Source organism: Cupressus sempervirens, chromosome 2, assembly GCF_028749045.1.
Source record: "Cupressus sempervirens isolate cs-2001-9-10 chromosome 2, ASM2874904v1, whole genome shotgun sequence".
Classification (NCBI taxonomy): Eukaryota; Viridiplantae; Streptophyta; class Pinopsida; order Cupressales; family Cupressaceae; genus Cupressus; species Cupressus sempervirens.
The window spans coordinates 557,439,351-557,453,828 of NC_143119.1; the positions used below are offsets into that span (position 1 = coordinate 557,439,351).

Genomic DNA, 14,478 nt, shown 5'->3' on the forward strand with positions numbered 1-14,478 from the left:
TCATAAACACACAACTAATTGTAACTTTTTAGATAGAATACATCCCCTATAATAGATTTGGTCATAAAGTCTTCTCTAGATCTGCAATATTCTTTCCAATAGTGGCTACCTATGGCTAGAATAATTCATGCAAAGAAGTATTGACCAACCTTGAAGATCTTCAAGAAATAAAAGTAAAATTGATTGAAATTTTGCATTTGATACCCATTTATGATCTATTTCTCTTTCAGCTAAATCAATTTGACCAGTTCCTAATCTAGTAGGGTTTAGATTCTACTACAAATCTATAGATCTAATTTTTTCCATTACACGAATATTATTAGTAGTTCTTACTAGAATCTATCATTCAAAATATCCTTCTCATTACTATAGCAATCTTATCAAATTCAACAAAGCATTTACTTAATTCATTGAATTAATAGCAATGATGAAAAGATATACAACCTAAAGGATTGCATTCAATTGCACAATTTTTTTACTCATACAACATCAAGATAACTAAGTAACCAAAAGGAGACAAAATTCAAAAAGAACTGATATGGGGACAACTCATAATTTGTATTCATTTTCTTTGAAAATTGTATACATTTTGCAGTAAACTCAGAATTGCCATAGGAAGAAACATAGAGACCATTTTGTATTAATTTATTCCCATAAACTAACAGAGAAAACACATCATAAAGCTTGTTCAAATTATTTGGACCAAAAACAAACTAAGTATGACAGACAGCCTTTAGAAATTGGACCCTCCTCTACCCCTGAAATCGCGCTTATATAATGTGAGATGCAACAAGCTTCAGGCTAAGGGAAATTGATAGGTGTCTTTTACAAGAGATATTTACATACACCTATCACAAAATGACAAAAATGTGAGTAACAGAAGATTTCAAAATTAAACATTCCTTTTGGTGGGTTTTCTTTTGTCACATCTTCTAATGTTGTTGATTTGGCCGCTATTCTAATTTCTTCATGTATGCAACTGCCAAGCTAGCCAATGATGAAATTTTTTTTGATGATTGTAGGTTAATCTCCATCCATGGGTTTTCACCATCTCCATCCTGTACTATGGGAGTAACTTCTACTTTTCCCTCTTCTTTGGTTGTGTCAGCATTCTATGGGCCTGGGCCTGCAACTGAAAGTGACTAATCATTCTTGTCTTCTTCTTCCTATTGGCTTTGTGTAGTGATGGTGTCAATGATTTGGATCTCATCACCCTACACCTCATCACTGTCAATTTCACTTTCCTCAAGCTATTCATTAGGAGCTATTTCTACCATTCATTTGTCAAACAAGGTGTCATTTGGCCAATTAAATTGCAAAATATCCTTCTGTCTTTTGAGCAAATACTCAGCCTCATTATCGATAGTAGCAAAATTTTGTTTCAAAGAATCAAAGAATATTTTGGCTTTCACTATTTCTTCAGTTGTTGTGGCCCACTATGCATGCCCTATTTCATTGATAACTTCATTCATTCTTAAGAAAAATAAATCATCAAGCTCCTTAGCCCATTCATCTTTGTTTTTCAAATTATTCTTCTTATCTAGGGTACAAGGAAACAAACTAAAATTTTGGCGCTTGCACTTATCTAAGTAGCCAACTATTATTCTTTGCAAATGAGTTCTCTTATTGTCAAAGTTAGTAAGATCAGAAATGATATCAAAAGCTTTCTCAATTTGATCATAGGAGGTTTTTATAATAGAATAACATAAAAATGTTATCTCCTTCCTCCTTCTTACACTAGTACATTTGAGACCATTTTTTGACCATTATTGGTCAAAAATTCGACCCAATTTTCAACCAAACTTCGACCAACTTCAACCAACCCATTGGTCAGAATTTTTTTGGTTGAAATTTTGACCAACCTTCTGGTTGGTCAAAATTTTGACCAATATGTTGGTCAAAAAACCTCCATAGCCATGGTGCAAGTTCTGCCAAGAATTGGTCAAAATTTTGACCAATGAAGGTCAAAAATTTTGACCAATAAAGGTAGAAATTTTGACTAATGAAGGTCAAAAATTTTGACCAATAAAGGTAGAAATTTTGACCAATGAAGGTCTAAAATTTTGACCAATGAAGGTAGAAATTTCAACCAATGAAGGTCAAAAATTTTGACCAATGAAGGTAGAAATTTCGACCAATGAAGGTAGAAATTTCTACCAATAGGTAGGTGTAAAATTTTTTTCAGGCATTCTATAAAACAGTCACATGCCTTGCATATGATATGACATTTTGCATGCATCCTGTACTCTCTCATCCAGCTGATGATGGATTACAGAGAGTGATCTGAAACCATGATGCTAAAAAACACACACAATCAAATCCAAAACGAACTTGCATTACAAACGGATTGTGGAAACCTGATATTGTTAATTTTGCATGCATGTATACTAGGACAAATATATGTTTAAGTTGTGATTGTCCTGGTAGACATGCATGCAATTTTACCAATATCAGATTTCCACAATCCATTTGTAGTGCAAGTTCATTTTGGATTTGATTGTGTGTTTTTTAGCATCATGGTTTCAGATCACTCTACATAATCCATCATTAGCCGGATGAGAGAGAGTGTAGGATGCATGCAAAATGTCATATCATACGCAAGGCATGTGAACTATTTTATAGAATGCCTGAAAAACACTAATAGTAACTAATATGAAAAATATATAATTAGTTATATGATTGAGACAAATCATGTACCAGTGAGTTGGTCAAAATTTTGACTAGATAAATTTTGACCAATGGGTTGGTCAAATTTGGTCGAAAATTGGGTCAAAAATTTGATCAATGAAGGTCAAAAAATGAACCCAAATGCACTAGTGCAAGTATGCTCGCCAAGTTGACTCTTTGAGTTTGGTCATCAAGTCACCCTACCAAAGTGCCTCATCAAGGTCAGTCTTTAGGTCTGCTCATCAAGCTTGCTCACAAAGTTAGCTCACCATGTCACGTCTCTAAGTGGCCTCGCTAAGTCAGCTCGCCAACTTGCCCCACCAAGTTGCCACTTTAAGCCCACTCACCATGTTAGATCACCAGGCCGGCTCCCCAAGTTAGCTCACCAAGTTGACAATTGAAGTATGCTCACCAAGTCTATTTCTGATTTGTTGTCTACAGCTTAAAATAGGAATACATCTACTAAACAAAATACAAATCACTCAACAAATTTGAATGTGGTAGAAGAGTGATCAACAACACAGTGAATCGAGTCTACAGGTTTGTGGCATTGACAGCACTTGCTGGTTTGAGAAGAGATTCAAAAGGAGGCCTGGTTGAGGATGCATTTCAATAGCAAGCAAGAGTGAAGACATAATGCATGCATCACTCTGATGAAAAGACTGGCAACGAATAACATGAAAACATATGCTTATTTTATAAACTTTAATGAAATCTATTTTCTCCTGATCAGATCAAAAGACTGCAAGACATCACTCAAGGCATTCGCATCATGATCTTAGCCAAATTATAGGAATTCATTGTAATCAAATTACTTTCTTTCAATATAATGGGAGGAATCTCCTTTCACAGCAATTCACCAAAAACAAAAAAACTCAAAACATGTAGAAAACAAAAAGTAGAGAATGCCATTTAAAGAACTTTTTCAGTGTGCTAAAGAAAGATGGTAGGCAATACGGTACAGAACTAGATTAAACATATACCCACCATTTTAATCTCAAACAAGACATCCACTGAATTGTTATCCTATTTTTTAAAAAAATCAAGATTCATGAAACTACCAATTTAAAAGGTTCATAGTGCATTCTATCCATTAAGCAAAGTGCAACTTGAGATAAAATTGTTTGAAAAGTAACCTTCTAGAACACGTGTAAAATGAAACGTACACTTTCTGCCAAGTTTGGATCAGGGATGTTCTACTTCTAGATGAAGAGGTTCTTCAAGTCTAAAATAAAACTACAGCTCCAAAATCAATGACAATTTTTCTGTTTATAGCATTACTGCTGCCACAAACATAGGAAAGATGCATAATAATATGCCCACTATTTAGAAAAATCAGACAATAAGACACAAGATCTTGAAGGGAAAAGAAGAGAAGGTTCATAGAATTAAAATGACAATTAACGAAAAAAAATCATTTTGGCATATATGTGAAAAAGGAAAACTCACACAGTCTAAGCCAAGGATAAATTCCATTTTAATTTCAGGCTAGGCATAAAATGCATTCACCAAGCACAAATGATTAAATAATATCTGGAGCAAGTCTTGATCTATTTCTCTAAATTTAATAAAATTTGATAAAATTTGAACCCATCATCAAAAGAAGAGTCTTGCTTATCAACATGATGTACTTGGAGATTACCATTATCTCTACTTGTCTGATAAAAATATCTAGCAAGCTTCAGACCCAATAAGAAATAATCATCCCAGGCCTCAGCAATTCTATCGAAAAGATCTCTATGCACACACAACAAATCCAACAAGATAGAAAAGTTATTTCCAAACACTTTATGGCATAATGTAACAAGGGAAGGAAAGTTTTCCACTATTTCCTCTAGCATTGCAGATATTATGGAGGATGCAAATGCAGTTGCTACACCAGATTTCCTCTCACAATCTATATTCTCTATAAGTGACAGCACTTGGGAAAGAGATCGTTGAATAGTAGGATTGCCTTTTCCCAAAAAGTGAGTATCTATTGATTCCAAACTAGATCTCACTTTCTCTTTGGATAATATGCCTTGGGAAAAATGAAGCAAACTTCTCAATGGACTCCATTCACAAAGAAAATCTTCTGAACCATGATCGGATTGATATACTTGATTGATTTTTGGAAGCAAAGTAGTCACAATTGTGAAAGATAATGACCTTGAATTAGCCTGTGAGAGGAAATATCCACTTGTCAACATAAAGATCTACCTTCAAACTCAGAATGAAATATATGAGGAAGAACAGATACACACCTAAGCTTGCAAAAGAAAGTTCATCACACTAGCCACATAGAATGAAATCATTGTCCGGTGAGCAAGCTTCTAACTTTTGGAACTTGACTCGACAACTCGAAGGCACTTTTGCAAGACACAAATCATAAGAGGGCTAAAATGTGGAGGTAAAAGATCTGCATAATTTTTAATGAGTAAGTTATTAATCAAAAATAAGAGAGTAAATGAACAAACAAGAAACTTTATTATACAGGCCCAACTAATAATTTTCACTTTTCATAATGAAATTGTGGTTAGTGTCAGACATTTGTTTTCCATAATTCATTGTGCATCAGCAACTACTAATAAAAGGCTAAGAAAACCATGTAGTGTTTGGAACTAGGCTGTTATTTTATTCAAGTCAAAGGGATGAAATCATTTGAAAGAAAAAATTATTTTTTTAATAAAAATATAATTAGTGCTATAGTTAAACCCAAGACAGACAAGTCATTCTATGATTCTAGATATTTTCCAATAAAAGAAATGGATAGACATGAAATGGATTGTCCACTCTAATTTGTGGAAGCTCCCCTGACAGTACATTTGAAATATCTGTAGGTAACTCCAAAATTAAGTTGTGGGATCATATCAATGGTTGTTAGTCAAAATTTTCTCTTGAATAGGGTTGTGAGGATATTTTGTCAGCATTTGGTTCCTAATTTACTCAAGAATCTGGGTCTGATAATATTGTCTTACAATTTGTTTATTTTACAATGGAGTTGTATCTTCTATTTTATTCCTGACTAATAGAAGTTTATCTGACCCTGAGATGATCAAATCCACTTGATAAATTTTAATCTCTCTTTGAGTTTTGCACTGTTTTCTATATTAGGAATAAGTCAATTCTTGAACTATCTACAACTATTGATTGCCTTGTGTTTCTTTTTATTCCTGTCAGAGCCTTCATTCAACTCTATCTACCTTGCTTGTCATTCCAAAACATAAGGATTAATAATTTTTTCTCTATACACATTATCTACCATCAAACTAGTATGTTTAATGTCCATTTTCCCATTCTCAATTTTCGTAATCTCCCTTTTTATTGATATTGGTAGAATCATGGTTGAGCCCCATGGTGTTGTTGATATCATATCAAGTGGTTGTGGATTCCCTTCAGGAGTAGTAATTCCATTTATTAGTACCAGAGGTTGTGATGGTAAAAATGGTGCCATATGCTTCTTTACTCCTATAGGCCCCATACCAGAGTGTAGAATGTAGAATTTCTTCTAAAGATTGAGATGGCATACATCCACTCCAATTAAACTCGAGCTAGTTAGTCTAACCCTCACATTCATGTTTGCACCATCCATGTACACTTGACTATCATTGTCATGAATGATTTAACATATCTTATTTAATACCCTCCTCATACACACCATGCATTGAAGGATAGGTAATCATAAGTGCTACAAGGTTTCCTTATTTTCCTCTAAATCCTTGATTTTATTTAGCAACAGTTCAAACAACAACAATTTTCATTCCACACATTGTAGCACTTGTAGGATTCATTCCATGAGTTGAGACAGTAATGATAGAAGTTTTGATGCCCATCTCCCCTTGCTTAATGATAAGCATATAACCTTTACAATATAAAGGAATGGAGCATCCTCAACATTAATAGTTCCTAATTTCTTTAATCCACTAATAAATGCTCCCACCAAACCATGTACACATTCTACATTTTTTTTCAATCCTGCCAGACCATGATAGATTGCATACATAGAAGATATATTGTAATTAATTCATGTATCATGTAGATATTTCTAGTGGCATTATCTTGCCTGATGTGTTGCTCCCTTGTCTACATTTCCATCCTTAGCATAGGATTCCTATGGGAATCCACATTAACTCCAATAATCCTACCAGGCATCATTCATTTTTACTCTTAAGATGTAACCAAGCAATATAAATGAGGGGCCCCCATAGTCCAGGGGGACACAAAATCTTTGAGAAGACCCAAAGATGATATCCACCCCAAATTCCTTAGGAGACTTCAGTATTGTTAGCGTAGAAAAATCAGAGGCCATGACAACCTTCACACCATTAGCATGAACATTCTTAACAAAATAAGAGTAATCAATAACTTCCCTCTCTATCCTAGGGTGCTGAACAAGCACCCCACAAACATCCTTGGAACTATAATCAAAGTACTTTAGATCAGATTTCATGACATTCAACCCCAACCAACCTACCCTTATCTGGCACACATCAAATGTCTAAGGATGAGAGTTACTAAAAATGATAGAAGTCTTCTTATTATCTCTAATTATATCATTACATATCACAATAGCCTCAAAAATAGTAGTGGCCTCATCCAAAAGAAAATCATTTGACACGAGAGCCCAGTAAGATCTAATATCATGTTCTAGTGATTCAAAAAAGATTCTAGTATATCATGGAAACCATGTTAGGAGGGGACAAGGGATGACAATGGGGCTGAAACCTACGATAAATTATACTCTATTAAAAGTATTAACTTATTACTATGAAAAGAAACATTTCACTTAACAAAAACTAATATATCAAGTACCTCCATTTGAAGAAAAATTATCACTTGTTTCTTGAACATCATGGATACTTAATTGATGAGTAAGTCTTGACAATAAAGATGCCTATTTTTTGAATCTCTCACATTTCCTTTTTGCATTCTGATCTTCTTGGAGAAGTTCTTCAATCTTTGTTGTACTCTGAGAGCTGTTTGAAGTAGAATTGAAAAATAATATATGAGGAACACAGAAAAAAAATATAACTAGTACCATGGCCATATTAGCCACATGTAATTAACCTTCACCTGACAGAGCTATAAAGTTGAGTCAGCATTTCCTCTTTAGCTTTCTCAACTTGGCAGAGCACCACAGCCTGTCAATCATTGAAGTACAAGTTAATACTCATGAGAAACATACAAAAGAATGCCTATTTCTATAGTGCTTTAATGCAAGGATTTTCTAAGGTTCTTACTTTGGGTACATTTGCAGCAAGACTATTCAGAACAGCTTCCACATAGCCACATACTTCCTAAGACATCAACCTCAACTCCTCCTTTGGATCAACTGGTCACTTGGCCATTGTATCCTAATTACAAAGAACATGAATAAACTGAACATTAGCTTTGCCTCAATATTTAATTTGTGTCTTGTTAGATAAATTAAGATGCATCATGATAAATCAACCTTACAGAAGGAAAAAACCATTCCTAGCATTTTCATTAAATAATTAATAGAAAACTAGCACAAATGTTTTTTACGACATTACATAAGTTTTTTTTAAGAATGCAGATTGTAAAGCATAGAGCTACTACAATTTTATTGTAAAGAAACTATGAGAAATAAATTGGCACATTGTTGAAAAGTCATGTGAGCTCCATATGAATGGATATTCCTAATAGTACATGAGTCTATGTCTCATCTCAGATTCAAACTCAGTGACCTTCATTACCTAAGTTGAATTCCTTCTAAAAGGTAGCAACTAAGAGATAAAAAGATTTGTATGGTTGATAATTGACAATAGTTCCATAGGTCAGACTAAAGGGGAATCTGTTTGTCCATCTCACATTCAAACTAAGGTTTTGCATATCATCTCCACAGTTGAGTCATTGTCTTTACCTTCAAAATTCCCCTAACCCATGGACTTACTTGGAGTAATGTGCACATTTGTCAGGCTAGAAATCCTACTTCCAATGCAAGAGGACTTCTCTGAAGGTAAGTTCAGCATTTTGGACATGGGCATTAGAGCTGAGATACTATGTTCCCAGCTTGACTTTTGACTGTATGAAATGATTCCTGAGACAATTTGGCTCAGAATCAGAGAGAAAATTGGGACTTGAATTAGAGTTGGTAGTCTTGTTTCTAGCACGGGCATCCTTGAACCTGAGGAGGAGCATCTTGGCAGTCTCTTTGCCCCTCAAAAGGTAGGCTACTTCATCCTTTGCAAGTGAACAGTATCACCACAATTTTTTGTAAGTCTCTCTAATAGCTGCAAAAATAACTAGGCAAATATTAAATCAAAGTTATCCATCAAAGTCAATCATAAATGAATTCTTACTATAGTAAATTTTTTGCACTTAGAATTCAACCAAATATCTCAGTAATGATAACTTAAAATAAATCAAAATGTATATAGAAATTTATAATATTATTCAATACTAACCATCAGAGAAAGAATTTGGATCTTAGGATTCTTATTGGCAACGCGTTTCTTAATTGCTTTGATTACTTCCTTTGTTTGTCTATTCCAACATAATCATATTGACCAATATAGACCCTTCATTACTATCACCATATCCAAATGTCCATTTATAAGAAAGAATTTAGAAGATAGAGTTGTTAACCTGCTTTATAAAAAAAATACCAACATCTCTTATGCAAACTCTATTCATATAACAAAGATGAGATTACATTCTTTGAACATGGACTACCATTAATGCATAATACAGAGAAACTACCAATCAAATAATGTCAAATTGGATTTACAAAAGAGGATAACAGTGTATCAATATTTGCAAAGCATAATCAAGAAATCTAAACCTAAGGTGGATTAAAGCAATTTAGCATGATTCTATGCCTTGTAACTCACAGATGAAGGTATTTCCAAATATTTTGTATGAATTCTCATGTTAGACAAAAGATTATACAAACACATCTTATAAATATAGCCAAAATAGAATATATGACAAAAGGAGTAAGATTTCTTTGTGCCATTCAAGGTTCTTGGATAGGCAGCATGAATAAAATGAAATGCTTTCATTTCCTTAAAAATTCTTGAAATCCATGTTTGATTGTGACTACCATACATGTTGATCTAAGCATACCTGGCTCCCAGTTACTGCTATGATATAGTTTAAGATTACTACTGTAACTGATAAGTGGTGATGTAGATGAGCAAATTTGGATAACAGTTTCTATATGTTAGGTGTCGAGAAGCTTCACTTTACAATTTAAAAAATGGTTCTACCATACATGCTATTTTATTTTGTGTCATCTTGGAAAACATTGGATCATTCATGTAAACAAACCTAACAAGCTCTCTTGTGTGTTTATACTTAAGTTCTAATGTTTCTTTTCCAGCCTACACTAGAAGACTCTTCTAAAAAGTAATTCAACATTATAACATAATTATGAGTTGCGGAAGCATCAACTGTACCAAATCCTTACATAGCTGAAAACTATATAACCCATCACTGAAAAGTGATCAATATTACTCAAAAGATGCATTTTTAAAACCATTGATTGATCAAAAGATGCACATCTTGTTTCCAGCTTGTACTGTTTCCATTTCTTAATCTATTAATTCTCTGAGCTTGATTGTTCTAACACCATGCATAATGCTTTTATTGTTCCTTCCTAAATAGGCTCTAAAAGGTATCAGAGAGAAGGTGCATATTGTAACTAAGTTTGGATTGACTTGGAGTAATGGAGAATTTGGTGTGAAGGGGGATCCTACATATGTCAGGGCTGCCTGTGAAGCAAGCCTCAAGAGGCTTGATATAGACTACATTGATCTTTATTACCAGCACATGGTGGATATTACTGTACCCATAGAAGCTACTATAAGTCTTTGGATTCCAAACCCTTAACCTTGCACCAAAATACTATTTTATCATGGCGCTATAAGTTTTAAGATTCAAAATTTGTACTACTATGACAAGTTTTTTATTTTAATCTTATTTATAAAATTTTGGGCAATGGTTTTTCTCCAAAAACTACATAGTTGAATCTTGAATTTGATTTGATGTGAGAAATATATTTTACATATCAATTCTTGAGATTGGTAAGTATGAAATATTTTCTACAGCAAGTCAAATTGTGATTTTACTACAAGGATTCAACTATGTGGTTTTCTAGTGAAATGCATTGACACAAGTTATTTTAATAGTGGTTCAGAAGAACTCATTTTTCATAAGAATGAATGGAACACGTAGTACTCATTACATTTAGATGATGCTCATAAGGTGAAGCATTAAGCCTTTCCAAAAGGTCACTAAGTGCAATACTACTCCAACTTATTGTCATGAGAGATGAGTTCTTATGAAGCTAATGTAACATGAGTCAATGAATTTGTCTCAAAAACAAAAAAATCAAAATTTCAAACCTCTAATTTCACTAGAAAATATGTGTCTAATAATCAAGGTTGTATGGCTTTGGAGGGTAAGATTTTATCCCTCTGGCTCTTTACCGACGCCTAGCAAAACATAAGAAATCTGATAACAAGCAAATCAGTTTTCCTTTTATACAAATGGGTGAACTGAAGAAGTTGGTAGAAGAGGGAAATATAAAATATGTGGGTCTGTTTGAAGCCTCTGCTTCAAAAATCCGTAGGGCCCATGAAGTGCATCCAATCACTATTGTGCAACTTGAATGGTCTCTCTGGAGTAGGGATTCTGAGGCCCAAATTATTCCCACCTCTAGGTAAATGTTGTGATGATATAATACCTCAATAGTCAATGATTCGATGTTTACTTTATAGATAGTAGAGAACTGATAATAAATATTTGTGAATTGGGTTCACAGTATATACCAAAAGTTGAAGTTTTTAATAAGATTTTTTTTTGAACTTTGTTCCATTTGAACTTAGATAAGGAATACAAGCTTACTTATATTTATTTTATTTCATTTTATTCCATTCATAGGGAGTTGGGGATTGGGATTGTTCCATACAGTCCTTTACGCATGGGTTTCTTTAGCACAAAAGGAAAACTTCTTCAAAGTGTGACAGATAATTACTTCGTAAGGTAAACGATAGGATTTTTTTTTTCCATTTAATAATTGTACCATTTTAAAGATGATCTGATGTTGAGTCCAAACATTGAGACTGAACAACAAAGTAAAATCTAAACAAAAATCTACATGACAAGACTGACAATAAAGGTGAAAATTAATTTGATTTGATTTTGTCATTGTTGATTGTTTCATATCATAATAATTGATCTGTTAAACAGGGGAATCCGAGGTTTTAAGGTGAGAATCTTGAGCGGAACCAAGATCTATTACTAAAGCTAAGTAAGATCAATTTAAGAAAAGGGTGCAGCCCAAGCCAAGTTGCTCTTGCATGGGTTCAAGACCAGGGAAATGATGTTGTGCCCATTCCTAGAACCACCAAGATGAAGAACCTGGATGATAATATCTTCTCTCTCGGTAAAATTGATAGCAGATGACATGAATGAAATCAAAGCCATCTTTCCTGTAGATGCTGCAGCTGGAGACTGACACAGAGCTGTTGATTTGTAATTGACCTGAATAAATTCAAAAATGCCCCCATACAACACTCTCCATTGAATTAAAGCACGTAAATGTTTGTGCTCTAGAGAAAAACATTTGCAATTGAGCTAGATTAATAAAAGGCTCTGAAGAGTTAGCAGCGTTAAAAAAAAAAAGAATCTAAATAAATGGATTTTTTAGCCTTGTACTATATCAGTTATAAATGCTTATTATTGAAAATGTAGTATTTTTAAAGTCTATTAATAGAGTATTTTCAGAGCCTATTAATAGAGAGCTTTTGGTAAATGACTCTATAAAGAGTTTTATAAACCTGGTGGAAATATATTTCGTTAATAGTAATGATACTGGCATTTTAACATTTATGCATGACAATATTTATGGACTAGTGATAAACCCAAACCCTTCCACATGGATCTTAAGCAGGAGTTAGTAATAAAGATCCAATAAATAAGTCGTAATGTCTCCAAGGTTCTCTCAGAGACTTCAATATTCAACCATTGTTACTCCACATAACTTGTGGGCTTGGACATCAGGATAACAATATGCCATTTATTATCAGTGCATGCCAAGGATACATTAGAGGTTTTCACCCCATATGTCAACAAATTTACATTTCAAAGTAGATAATCTAGAATGTCCATCCAGTGCCAATTACATGTTTTATTATCAAGACAAAGCACAAGAACCCGTAGCTACAAATAAATCCAAATTTCCTTGAATTTCCTTGAAACAATATGAAACACACTTAGAGAAGTGGTATAACATTGAATAAGACCCATATTACATTACAAAAACCATATAAAAATATCAAAGTCTTTCTAATACAAATTTCAAACTCGTTTATGATCATATTAATTTAAACAAAAATAAGTATATAATGGTAAGAAGTTGCATGCAGAAATTATTTATAATATTGCATTCAAATTCATTGATATGCACAGAAGTAGTGCCATGTAGAGTGCGGGAAGGGTCTACGTTGTATGGGTATGTCTCTCTTGATATAGAGGTGTGACACCTAAGAAAGAAATGGTAGCCCTCGTTCACTATGTTGTGTACACAGATGTCACTTTTCTTGATACTTCAGAGTCTTAGACACTAATAAAATTATTGTAGGGAAAGTCAGTCAACTTACTAAATCTATTATGACACCTCCATTCTAAACAGCATTATCATATTAGACTTTGTGATCCAACGTATTGAAGAAATTACCTTAATATTGAAGAATTAATACAAGTGATGTTGCAGGTGTAGTGGGATTGCTTCCAAATTCTGACTCTTCGATAATACCACTCTAAATATATAGTTCATGTCTAGTTCCTTTGTGGTCATTCCATTAGGAAGACTCCAGTCGAAGGAGTGAACTAGCGAAGCCAAAATTAAATGAAGCATCTTATCAGCCAAAGGAATCCCTAGGAATATTCTTCTCCCTACTCCAAATGGTATAAACTCAAAATCTTGTCCCTTAAAGTCCACAGTAGCTCCCTCTCCCTCCAAAAACCTCTCTCGCATAAATTTGGAAGGCTCCTTCCAACACAACAGGATCCCTCGCAATCGCCCACACATTAATTCATACTTGTGTGTCTTTGGGGATCACAAACCCCCTATTTCACAAGATCTTGATGCTTTATGAGGGATCAAAAGAGGACCAGGAGGATACAGTCAAAGCACTTCTTTCACCATTGCATGAAGGTAAGGTAGATGATCAATATCAGATTCCTCCACTCTTCTACTATGACCTACAACCTCCTCTAACTCCCCTTGGACTTTTTCCATTTTATCTAGATTATGAATGAGTTTTACCATTTCCCATTCTATTGTTGCACTAGTGATGTTGAAACCAGCAATTAACAGATCCTGCATTATCAAAACACTCCATCCTCATTAACCAACACCGACACTCTCATCTTCAGCCCTAACTTGGCCTCCTCATTAGCAGATGACAACATTGATCGCAAGGATTTCATTAACACCATTGCTGCCACACCCATCTCCATGCACCCCCTATACATAGATGCCCCTTTCTCAAAAACCTTCACCTTTTGCCTCCTCTAGCCTGTGAAACCCTTCCTCCATTTTTGTCCTCAGCAACAATGAGTTTTTCCCACTTTTTAAAAAAATTTAACATATGAAGCCCGTGTTGGTCAAAACTTCGACCAACACGAGCATGGATTTTTAAAAAAAGATATTTTTCCTTGCATATTTCGACCAATCTAAAACATTTTAATAGATGGTCAAAAATTGGGGTCAAATGTACTAGTGTTACCCACTTATTCATGATAGGCTTCAAAGCCTCATCACTTGCTTTCATTTCATCCAAGATATTGATCACCATAGCC

The 14,478-nt window shown here is 34.1% G+C and overlaps 1 pseudogene; it reads left to right on the forward strand.

Annotated features, from left to right (window-relative positions):
• Positions 1 to 12,130, forward strand: part of LOC149573868 (putative aldo-keto reductase 2) — a 33,872-nt pseudogene extending 21,742 nt beyond the window's left edge.
• Positions 12,131 to 14,478: the final 2,348 nt, after the last annotated feature.